A 12,939-nucleotide genomic window follows, 5' to 3' on the forward strand; every position below is an offset into this window, starting at 1 on the left:
GAGAGATCGAGAAGTTAGTGGTATCAGGGAGGTAAATCATAAGGGGTTCGATTTTCGTTGAGAAGTGAAACATAACTCACTTCTTAAACCTTGTTACTCATGATCGCGTGAATGTTTGTCTTTACTCATAGGAACTGTAAAAGGGAAGGGAAGGAAGAGAAAGAGGGAGAAAGAGGGAAGAGAGAAGGGAAATTCAGGCTCGCAAAAGAAGGGAAGGAGCTGTGATTGAGAGGGAGAGAGAAGGGAGTGAAGGGAAATATAGGATTGCTAGAGAAGGGAAGAAGTAGTGAAAGTGAAAGTTAGAGGGAAGAGAAGGAAAATGTAGGCTTGAAAAGGAAGGTAAGGAGGTATGAATGAGAGTGAAAGAGTGAGTAGGAAGAGAAGGGAAATATACTCGTAGGCTTGCGAAAGAAGGTAGAGGAGTGAGTGAGTGAAAGGGAGGAGGAGGGAAATATAGGCTTGTAAAAGAAGAGAGAATTGAGAGAGTGGGAGAGAAGGGAGAGATGGGAAATATAGGCTTGCAAAAGAAGTGAAGAGAGAAGAGAGTGAGTGAGAGAGAAGGGAGAGATGGGATATATAAGCTTGCAAAAGAAGGGAAGGAATGACTGAGAGGGAAGAGATGGGATATGTAAGATTGTAAAAGAAGGGAAGAGAGAAGAGAGTGAGTGAGAGAGAAGGGAGAGATGGGATATATAGGCTTGCAAAAGAAGGGAAGGAATGACTGAGAGGGAAGAGATGGGATATGTAAGATTGTAAAAGAAGGGAAGAGAGAAGACAGTGAGTGAGAGAGAAGGGAGAGATGGGATATATAAGCTTGCAAAAGAAGGGAAGGAATGACTGAGAGGGAAGAGAAGGGAAATATTGGCCTCTGAATACCCTCTCTTTCGCTCCACACTTTCGCCAACTCAATATGCACTTTCCCCACTCACCTCTCACTTTCTTTTTTACGCTGCTTGTGAAAAAGGTAATCTCATTTCCTACCCTATCCATTTTAAATTTGCTTCCTAACAAGTGAAGTATTACGCCCCGGGATACAGCCACTGCTTCGAGCGCGGCATTCATCATCAAAAGTTTTATGCCATATTTTGCATAACCACCTCTCCCGCCGCACTCCGCCTCCTCCTCTGCCTTTGAGTTGCTGCCAGACAAAAGCTTCACTGCCTTTCATCTCAGTCTCACACACACCTGAAACGCAAATTTCCTTTCCGAAAAATGTAGTTTCCATGCACTTATTACCTTCATTTATCTCTCTCATACCCAGAAAAAGCTGTCAGGAGGCGTGTGTGTGTGTGTGTGTGTGTGTGGGGGTGTGTGTGTGTGTGTGTGTGTGTGTGTGTAGCAAAGGGCTTTCATGTTGTACTTATATAAATTTGCATCTCTATTTATGCATGGAATTTTATGTTTTCTTTCCCGGCCAAGTTAATGCCCCGCTATTAAAACGACAAACAGTTTACCAATGACGGACAAATTATGTATATACACACCTGCATTATTTACCTGCCGCTGAATCGAAGAGCCGCACCTGCAAACATTTTGATGAACGCTCTTAGTCATCAGCGACACATACATTTTTCACCCGTAATATTCCCAAACGAAACGGAATCAAGTCCAGGAGCGGCGAGTTGATGAAACGCTACTTTCCCTCCACATAATTTCCTTTTTCCTTTGACGAGGCCACGCGCAGTTATATCGTACGTCCCCATTATAGATATGGATAGATACGACTTCAACTGCTTTAAAAGGTGAGTATCGAAACGGCCCTTGTACAGATCCATTTAAGTATGTCTCCTTGTGTGGAAGACGCGGCAGCTTTGAGCCTCGACGCCGGGTAAAGAAAACTGTGCTCCATTTCCTTGAGTGTAAGTTGATGAAATATTGCAGTTTACACGTTCATCCCGAGTGACAAACCAGCAACCCTTGAGCCTCCAGAACCAATAAGCAAAGATCTTTTCCCTTCTTTCCAGGCTGGAGGGATCCTGCGGCGCCAGCGTGGCCTCCGTCAGTGGCAGGAACCTGGGCGATGGTAAGTAAACAGGCGGCGAGGCGTGAGGGAGGCGGCGAGGGGCGGCTGAAGAGGCTGACCCGCGACTCATCTCCCCGCCGGAGGAAATGACTGTTTTCCAGGCCGCGGAAGGCGAGTCTGGCTGGTGACACGGCCATTTCCGTCTGCCTGGTGATGGGGATCGCGGGCTACGGGCCTCCTCCTCCTCTTCCTCCTCCTCCTCCTCCTCCTCTTCGTGCCCCCTCCCTTCCACTCCCATCCGTCTCCCCTTTCCTCTTGCCCCGTCTCCTCCTCCTCCTCCTCCTCCTCCTCCTTCTCCTCCTCCTCCTCCTCCTCCTCCTCCTCCTCCTCCTCCTCCTCCGTTCCCCGACTCAGCACCAATGAAAAGAAAATGTGATTTGCAAGACATTGTCAGCTGCAAGATTTACTGCCATGCCTCAATTTGCTATTCCGTTAAAGCAACATGTTTTTGTGTTGTTCGTATGACTCTCAGCTCTGCCACACTCACCCTCCCCTCATACATGCATACACACCCTTCACCTTTCCCTCACACCCTGTTTCCCATCATTTCCTTATCTTAGCACCCCTTTTCCTCAGTATCTTCACCCTAATAACAATATCTCCCTCTTCCCTCCCTTCACCTAGTCTCCTATCTACTCTCAACCCCCCCCCCCCATATCTCCCACCCTTCCCCCTCATTCTCCACTTCTTTCCCTTAGTACCCCATCACCCATTTCCACGTTTTCCATACACCCAATTTCCTCCCTAGTTTCCTACACCCCTTCTCCCCTACCCACTCCCACCCGTTTCCTCCACTACTACTACCCTGTCATCCACCCTGCCACCTCCTCCTCCCTACCCTGCAACACCTCACTATAACAACACTGACACATTTGTAATCGTCTTAGTTAGGCAAAAATCGTTCAGGTTAACAATAAAAGATCGGCAGAGGTCAAAAAGGATTCTAATAGTGATGCTGACTTGCAGCTTGTAGGATTTGATGCCCTTAGGGGGATTCAAGCTTCCGATGAAAAAGAAAATATACATAAAAGTCATTATTACGAGGAAAAAAATGGAGTGTGGTTTCGTTCTCCACCCGATGATAGAGGGAATTGGAACCTTCTGTTGGTTAAAGGCTTGCAAAAGAAGGGAAGGAAGAGTGATTGAGAGGGAGAGAGAAGGGAGAGAAGGGAGAGAAGGGAGATATAGGATTGCTAGAGAAGGGGAGAAGGAGTGATTGAGAGGGAGAGAGAAAGGAGAGAAGGGAAATATAGGATTGCTAGAGAAGGGAAGATGGAGTTATTGAGAGGGAGAGAGAAGGGAGAGAAGGGAAATATAGGATTGCTAAAGAAGGGAAGAAGGAGTGATTGAGAGGGAGAGAGAAAGGAGAGAAGGGAAATATAGGATTGCTAGAGAAGGGAAGAAGGAGTGATTGAGATGGAGAGAGAAGGAAGAGAAGGGAAATATAGGATTGCTAGAGAAGGGGAGGAGTGATTGAGAGGGAGAGAGAAGGAAGAGAAGGGAAATATAGGATTGATAGAGAACTGAAGAAGGAGTGAGTGAGAGAGAGTGAGAGGGAAGAGAAGGGAAATGGCCGTGTTTGTGTAGGTGTTGCACGTATGTCTAAATCATCTTTGTTTACTAATGGGTGTTTTCTGTTTATATTTGCTGTTAATTCATCATTCTTTATTTGCCTCCACTTTTACCTCCTTGTATTTCTTGTTTTCTCATTATTCCCTTCTTTTTTTTTTCTTTTATTGTTTTCTTTTCTTTCCAGTAGTTATTTTTTTTGTTCTCTGTTTTCAAGTTTTCTTTTATCTTGTTGTCTGTGTTTTTTTATTTGTTTTGTTCTCGTTCGCTCTCTAGTTCTCTCTCTCTCTCTCTCTCTCTCTCTCTCTCTCTCTCTCTCTCTCTCTCTCTCTCTCTCTCTCTCTCTCTCTCTCTCTCTCTCTCTCTCTCTCTCTCTCTCTCTCTCTCTCTCTCTCTCTCTCTCTCTCTCTCTCTCTCTCTCTCTCTCTCTCTCTCTCTCTCTCTCTCTCTCTCTCTCTCTCTCTCTCTCTCTCTCTCTCTCTGTCATTTGTTTTGCCTCATCCATCAGTCATCCATTCTCTCGCTCTCTCATCGATGTAATCTTTCAAAAGACTCCAAAGACGGGCGGCTGTTTCAATATTTCTGATGATCATTACGGAAGTTGGATCTCTCTCTCTCTCTCTCTCTCTCTCTCTCTCTCTCTCTCTCTCTCTCTCTCTCTCTCTCTCTCTCTCTCTCTCTCTCTCTCTCTCTCTCTCTCTCTCTCTCTCTCTCTCTCTCTCTCTCTATATCTCTCTCTCTCTATATCTCTCTCTCTCTCTCTCTCTCTCTCTCTCTCTCTCTCTCTCTCTCTCTCTCTCTCTCTCTCGCTCTATCACTCTCTCTCCCCCTTGCACAATCAACACGACCACTAATAGCAACAATACACCGCTCACCACCACCACCACCACCCACCCATCCGTCACACACATATACCGTCCATGCCAGACTAGACCGTCCCCCACCGCCCCCTTCCCGCCCACCGCCCGCCCCACCCACTCAATTAGAGACCTTTCACTGCTCCCTGGTAAGTGTTTGCAGTGGGGTTGTCCCGTGTTGACCTAAGATAAAGGACCTTTTACACTCACTGTCCTGCCCAAACAGACGCCCTTCCCAGAGTGTGAACCAACTTAATAGTAGGTATTAACGTTCTAAACAATGGCCGCTCCCAGCTCAAGACTGGACAAACACGCATTAGCCGGCCTCCTCCTCCTCCTCCTCCTCCTGTACCTTCTCCTCCACCTTCTGTACCTCCTCATCCTCTCGTTCCTCTTCTTGTTTCTCTACCTCCTCCAAATCTTATACTGTTCTCTCTTCTCGTATTTTATGTACTTTTCTCTCCTCTTCTTCTTCCTCCTCCTCCTCCTGTACCTCCTCATACTTTTGTTCCTCCTCTCCTTGCTTCTCTGTCTCCTCCAAATCTTATACCGCTCTCTCTTTCTTCTCGTTTTTCATGTAGTCTTACTCTTGAATCTCCTCTCTCCTCTTCTTCTTCCTTCTCCTCCTGTACCTCCTCATTCTCTTGTTCCTCTTCCCTTGCTTCTCTGTCTCCTCCAAATCTTATACCGCTCTCTCTTTCTTCTCGTTTTTTCATGTAGTCTTACCCTTCAATCTCCTCTCTCCTCTTCTTCTTCCTTCTCCTCCTGTATCTCCTTATTCTCTTGTTCCTCCTCCTTTGTTTCTCTATCTAGTCTTGTACCATGGACTCTCTTTCTCTTATCCTGTATCTCCCTTTTCTACGTTTGCCTCAATCTCCCATCATCTGATCCGCCTCCCCTTCTTTTGTATTTCTTCGCGTACCTCCTCAGTCATTTCCTTCTCCTCTTCGTACGCCTTCCTTTGCCTCATTTTTCTCCTCCTCCATCTCTCATCTTTCCATCTCCTTTTGTGTATACTTGCTTCTCCTGATTCTCCTATCGTACCTCCTCCTGTTCCTCTTTTTCCTCCTCTTTCTGCTCTCTTTCTCTTCAACCTCCTCCTTCACCTAATCTCCCTCATTCCCCCTTCTCCCCCTCGTCTTCCCCCTCGACCCCTCCTCCTGCTCCTTCTCCTCCTCCTTCTCCACATCCTTCTACCCCTCCATGCGCGGTAGTCGGTTCTCTGTGATAAATTTTGTTTTTTCATGCCTTTGCCGGCGCTTATCGGCCGTCTAATGCAGGCGAGCTATTAAGGCATAATCAAGGCCAATTTTGTCAGCTTTTAGACTTGGTCACAACGAACGGCGGGTGCGAAAATCACCGCTTGCAGTGTCTGGGAATATTACCCGTGTAGCGTGTTGAGTGCTGGGGTAAGTTAAGTTAAGCTACCATAATGGGTGTTAGGAGAAGAGGGTTGGGTGTGCAGATGTGTAGAGGAGGAAGGATAATTGTTTTGGGTGTGAAGTGAGTGGATCTGTCAATGATTGTGCTGATAGTAGTGTTTTTATTGTGTGTGTGTCTTTTTAGAAGTGTTGCAATAGGTTTAGTCTATCAGCGAAGGTTAATGGGGGCAAGTTTGAGCCATGGGCGACTAGGGTGGGATCAGAGGGCTGGGTTGAGGGTGGGTTTAGTGAACTCTTGAGTGCTGGGTGTCGCCGGGAACCTAACAAAACCGTTAAAAAGTTACAGGGAGTTTCTTCAGTGGTTTTCTTCTACATCTCCTCAGAATATCCTGTGTTGAAAACCATGGTTGTTGTTCTTCGCTTGAAACTTAATCTAAATATTGGTTTTACTTACAAGTGGTTGAAAGTGGAACGTGTCTAAGTATAATTGGCTTTACTTAGTACCTAGATATAATTAGATTCCTTATTTTCCGTGGAACTAAAACCAAATTATTTTTCCTATGCTGCAACTTAACGAAATAGAGAAGGATCTGTTGAGAGGGAAGAAATGGAGTGGCGATAGAGAACAGGATAAAAAAAAAAGATAATCAGATCACAGAGGCCCATAGAGACGGGTATATGGAGAGGGCACACAAAGGAGGCGCTGGGAGGGTATGGGGCACAGAGGGGCGGTTTAATAAGCATGTTATCAGAGAACACAAACAGATAACAGCTCGCAAGGAGGCGGGGCGGGGATGGGCGGGGGTTAAAACTAGTCTCCGCCATTTGCCACGCAAGCCGACGGTAAACACGACGAGGAGTAAACACGCATTAGACGTCCTCCTCCTCCTCCTCCTCCTCTTGCTGCTGCTCCTCCTCCTCTTCTTCCCAGTCACGTACCTACCTACCTATCCACCTACACACACACACACACACACACACACACACACACACACACTCATACACAGTTCACGTCCACATCTCGTCTTAGCAGTATGGATGGACATGAAAGCTACACGATAGGCCCAAGTATTTTCTTTTTTTTAGTTTGTTTGTTTGTGCCTCGATTTGCAGCGCCAATTTCAAGGGTAAGAGTTATCCATTATCGGGGTTTTCAAGGGTAAAGAGTTATCCATTATCGGGGTTTTCAAGGGTAAGAGTTATCCATTATCGGGGTTTTCAAGGGTAAGAGTTATCCATTATCGGGGTTTTCAAGGTTAAGAGTTATCCATTATCGGGGTTTTCAAGGGTAAGAGTTATCCATTATCGGGGTTTTCAAGGGTAAGAGTTATCCATTATCGGGGTTTTCGGCTTCAGCGTGCGTGTAAACTGTTGCTCTCACCCTCACTCTCCCTCTCGCTCTCTCCCTTTCACTCCTCATTCATCCATCATAACAAACACTTTTTTATCTCTCTCAGTTCCTCATCTCTTCAATCCCTCCACCATCTCCACCTTCATCTTCCTTTGGTGGTTCCTCTATTATCCCCCCATCCTTTTAACTCCCATCTTCGCTTCCCTTCCTTCCTCTTAGCCCCCATCACCTCCCTCTCCCTCTCCTTCCCTTCCATTTATCCCCCCAAACAGCCATCTCTTTAGCCCTTCCTTCCTCCTCCCTCCCCCCGCACCCTCCCGCCTCATATCAGCTCCTAGCCGTGTCGAGCATAGTTTATTTATACATTTGCACCTGTCAGAGCCACGGTGTGAGGGCAGGTGGAAGAAAATTGGTATGGAGGTGCTAAAAGGCGGGCCGGGGAAGGGGGAAGGGGCGGCGGTAGAGGTGGGGAGGCAAGATCGTCCCACAAAGGCAAAGAAAGCTTGTAATTCACGCTCTGAGGTGAAGATTTTTACGGATGAATGGTGTGAAGGTGAGTGTAGGAGGAAGGTTGTCTCTCTCTTTTTCTCTCTCTTTCTCTCAAGGGGTAGAAGTAGTGAGGCAGGTCTCGTCCCACAAAGGCAAAGAAAGCTTGTAATTCACGCTCTGAGGTGAAGATTCTTGCAAATGATTTAATGGTGTGTAGATTGGAGGCGTATAGGAGGGTTCTTTTCTCTCTCTCTTCCTCTCTCAAGCGGTACAGGCGGCAACATTGTAACGCGAGATTCGTCCCACAGAGGCTGAGAAAACTTATAATGAGCAGAAAGTGATGAATCTAGAGAATGAATTGATGGTGTATATGTAGGTATGTGTAGGGAGCTGGTTGTCTCTTTCTTTCTCAAGGGGTAAAATTAATGGCAGAGGCAGTGTTGGAAGATTCGACCCATAGAGGCAGGAATAACTTTTAATGCTCAGAAAGCAAAGAATCTAGAGGATGAATTGATATGGGTAGGTATGTAAGTTAGTGTCAGTGGATATCTGAGTCCATTGTTTTCTGTTTCACTTTCGAGGGGCAGACGAGACGCACTAAGACAAGGTTCATTCTGCAAGAGACGATTCTTAATTCACGACCTAAAGAGTAGATTCTGGCGGGTGACTTGATGGTGGCGTGTGGGTGGGTGTGAGTGGGTTGCTGCCTCCCTTTTTTCTCCTCCTTCTCCTTCGTCTCCCTCTCTTTTTTTTATGACGGCGAAGGAGGGTGATGAGGAAAGGCCCGGCCGAAGGTAAACAAGGTTGTGTACGAATATATTAGGCTCGTAGTCCCTCGTTTGTTTGCACAGACAATAATTCGGCGTACAAGACTGTTTTGCTTGGACTCGTATATCGCAGGTTTTGGGGAATTCGTTTTTTCGTTCTTTTTTCCTTCGTGTTGTGCCGCTATTGAACGATGTGGGGAGCCGAGTTTGTGGACGATCTTTTTTTCTCTAATTTATGATTCATGAACTAATCGATCTGTATGACCAGTAATGGTATGAGTATTAGTATTAATAGTATTGATAATAGTAGAAGTAATAGCAGTTGCTGTTGTTACTTTTGTCTAAGAGAAATTAAAATGATAATAGTAATGACAAAAATAACAATGATAATAATGATGATGATAATAATAATAATAATAATAATAATAATGATGATGATGATGATGATGATGATGATGATGATGACAACAACAACAATAATAATAATGATAATAATAATACACACACACACACACACACACACACACACACAATAATAATAATAATAATAATGGGTGTTTAGACAGCGTAAAGGGGAAAATTTTGTGTCTATTGACTGTGGCGGCGTGTGTGTTGATAAGGATTGGCGGTGTGTGTTTGTCCTGGGCCAGGGGCAACACACACACACACACACACACACACACACACGGTGGTAGATTGGCCGTGTGTTTGCCCTCGTGTGTGATACGGTGCGCCGTGGTTTCAACCTTCGACTCACAACCGAGAGATCCCGGGTTCGATTACCAGGCGGAGACGAATGGGCAGTCTCCTTACAGCCTCGGTGCTGGACCCCCTCCCACGGGGTCCAACACCGAGGCTAATAACCTGGGGGTGAAAACTCGAGGTGTTTATATACTGGGCACGCGAGCCTGTCGAGCAGCCCTGGAGGACACAACACACACCGCCACACACACAACATAAATCACTATAAAAATTCCCCTCGGTCTCCGTAGGCCAGGTAATTATATTAATATACCGCGAGGCGAGGAAATGAAGTGAGGTTGAAAATACCAGCGTGATTAAGCTGTTTCTCATTATTGATGTTTTATTACTATTAATAATAATGTTCTTAATTATTATTAATATTAATATTATTACTCTTATCATTATTATTATTATTATTATTATTATTATTATTATTATTATTATTATTATTATTATTATTATTATTATTATTATTATTATTATTATTATTATTATTATTATTATTATTATGCTTATAATCGCGTATGATGATTATCATCGTAGTGGCATAATAGTAATCAGTGTTAATTAATTACTTAGTGACAGGTGAGGTCTGTGAGTGATAATTATGTTGACTAAGTGGTCAGAGAGAGAGAGAGAGAGAGAGAGAGAGAGAGCAACTGTTTACCACACCCTCATTATAACGGCGCCTCTGTTAACGCTCTCTCAGGGCCTGGCAACAGTGGGGCGCGGGGATTACGTTGCAGGTGAGCTGTTTGCGTACCTGTGCTTCGGGGGAGGGAAAAACCTTAATTGCTTTATACACCATCTTAATGAGGCTAACACGACACCCTGCCAAAAGAGGGGGGGGGGGAGGGGGGCACGGCAGCTTCTTGGCTACTCTCTTCTTTTTAATCTTTTCTTCTTACCTCCCAAATATTTTCTCTTCCCTCATTACTGTCAAACTTTTCTTCTTTTTTTCCCTTGGTTTCTCTTTTATTCTTTGATCGTTCTACTCTTCATCCTCCTCTATTCTCTTCTATGTTTTTCTTCCAGTATCTTTTATTTTTCCCTTTTCACTCCTTTCTATTTTGCTTTTTGTTTCTCTTCTGTTTCCTGCTCTTCTATACATGTTTTCCCTTCACTTCTCTTCTTCTTCTTAATCATAATTTTATCTCCTCTATTCTTGATCTGTTTCTTCACTCGTTTATATTTTCTTCTTCGTCTAATTGACTTCTAAGGTTAAATCTGTTTATGGAGACTTATATTAGATGGTGACTTCATTTTATTGTTCGTTAGGGATATAAAAAGTTGATCATTATGCTGGTGGTGGTGGTGGTGGTGACGATGGTGGTGGTGGTGGTGGTCGTGGTGGTGGTGGTAGTGGTGGTAGGGGGGAGGGGTGGCTGATGGTGATGTTGATAATGTTAGAATCGTCCATCCTCCTCCTCCACCTCCTCCTCCTCCTCCTCCTCCTCCTCCTCCTCCTCTACCACCACCACCTTCTCCTCTTCTTCTCCCTCCTTAACTATACTTTCTCCACCACTACGCAAACCACGGAAACCTATCATTACCAACACACACACACACACACACACACACACACACACACACACACACACACACACACACACACACACACACACACACATGCATAACCTCACCTCGGCACGCCATGACATCTTTCAGACTTATGGACCCAATTAGGCAAGATGCAGCCTTAATTAAACCATTTAGCCCTATGTGAATATTCTAATAGCGTATGCCTCTGTGCTAATGACGCGCCCTTCCACTCCAGGCGCTCCGCAAACACACAAACACACAAAATGAAACCTCGTATTACCCCGCAGAATGGCACACCTGTATACACACACACACACACACACACACACACACACACACACACACACACACACATCACTCACATGGATCTCACGTACACACGGGTAGGTAGGCTTGCGGATGTGTAAGTACGCTCACTCAAGGACGAATATAAGGACGCACATAGCTATACGCACACACACACATACATATACATACCTAAACACACATGTACGCAATTCTTAGCACGGACGCGGTTGGTCACTCTCTCTCTCACACACACACACACACACACACACACACACACACATGGCCTCACAAACAATAGTGTATGTTTCCCAGAACGCTAACAATGACCTTGCTCGGCTCTTGCATGCCCTCAGGCTCCCCTCGCCGGTCTTGAGCCGTATAATAATTGCTTTCGTGGATATTAAAAGAGGGGAAAAAGGGGGAATTCAGACGTATGGAAAAAGTGCGCGTAACAAAATTATATGTCAAGAAAAATGGAAAAAAAAGTGTATTATATGTTTTTCGCATTAAGGTTTTATTTTTCTTCTTTGTTCTGAGTTGCTAGGATTTATTTACTATCACCTGTTACGATAATAGAGATAAGGTGATAAGGTTTTAGTCGTTGTCCGTCTGTTTGTGTGTGTCTGTGTATGTCTGTCCGTTACCAAAACAGACATACACGTGGTCACTGAATAAACATGAGAACACACTTAACTCTTTTTTTTTCGGGGGAGGTGGGGAGCTCTTATGAAAACTAATTGAAAGACGAATGAATGATAAAAAACCTGACTGACTGGAGGACTTAGGGAGGCATTTTCTTGGAACTATGGGATGCTTCGTTATACAGAAGCCTCACTAAATACAAAAAAAAAAGTCTGTAAACAACAAAAAAAAACATACAATTTATACTGTCTCCTTGTAAAACTGTGTCCTTCTGGGCGTGGGAGACGAGGAGGATGGTAAGGAAGAAATGGAGAACGGGAAAAAAAGCTGTGTATTGAAGTGCGTTAAAATGAGTACACAAAGTGCGTCAGTGTGGGTATTCCAAGTGAGGAGAGTGGGAAGAGAGGAAGAGAGGTCGGGGTAGGGGCAGCCTCGGAAGTGTGGGGATGCAAGGGGCTGTGGATGTGATAGCATGAAATCTGCGTATTAAAGTGCGTTAAAATGAGTAAAAAAGGGCGTCAGTGTGGGTATTCCAAGTGGGGAAGAAGAGAGGTCGGGGAAGGGAAGGCCTCGGAAGTGTGGGGATGCAAGAGTCTGTTTATGTGATAGTACTTCGATTTGTAAGCTAGACCTGTAAGATCAATTATACCCCAGCTCACTATATATCTGTCTGCCTATCTGCCTATGTGCCTGTCTGTCTGTCTGTGGGTGCATGGGGCGTGGGGTGAGAGTGTGTGAGGAAGGAGTGGGGTGAGAAGACGCAGCTTATAGTGAGGATATGGAAGAGGGTGAGGAGGTGGCAGAAGAGGTGAGAGAAGGAGATAAGACAGACAGGCAAAGACGATCAGAGAGAGACAGAGACAGAAACACAGACAGCCAGGCAAACGATGACAAAGACAAAAAGACAGAGACAGACATTGAGAGGCATAGAGAGACAGACAGAGAAAGAGAGAGAGACTGACATTGAGAGGTATGAAGAGACAGAGGCACAGAGAAAGAGACAGAGACAGAGATAAACAGAGAGACAGAGACACAGAGAAAGAAACAGAGACATACAGAGAGACAGAGACACAGAGAAAGAAACAAAGACAGACAGAGAGACAGACACAGAGAAAGAGACAGAGACGCAGAGATAGACAGAGACGTACATAGAGACATAATGAGACAAACACAGAAAGATAGAGAGACAGAGACAGGCAGACGAAAAGAGACAGAGAGACACCGCCAGCCCTCGCCGCTTCAAACAGGCATCCGCTGGTGAGGTTTGGACAAGAGTTCCTTCGTA

At 45.1% G+C, this 12,939-nt stretch overlaps 1 long non-coding RNA gene across 1 annotated transcript in view; it reads left to right on the top strand.

Moving 5' to 3' along the window:
• The first annotated feature begins 1,035 nt into the window (after positions 1-1,035).
• The window catches only part of LOC127000462 (uncharacterized), a 155,092-nt gene continuing 143,188 nt past the window's right edge, over positions 1,036-12,939 (top strand). The window contains exon 1 of the long non-coding RNA XR_007754056.1: positions 1,036-2,023. This is a non-coding gene — a long non-coding RNA (uncharacterized LOC127000462). The remainder of the gene's footprint in view (positions 2,024-12,939) is intronic.

The sequence above is a fragment of the Eriocheir sinensis genome, chromosome 18 (assembly GCF_024679095.1).
Source record: "Eriocheir sinensis breed Jianghai 21 chromosome 18, ASM2467909v1, whole genome shotgun sequence".
In the NCBI taxonomy this organism is placed as follows: Eukaryota; Metazoa; Arthropoda; class Malacostraca; order Decapoda; family Varunidae; genus Eriocheir; species Eriocheir sinensis.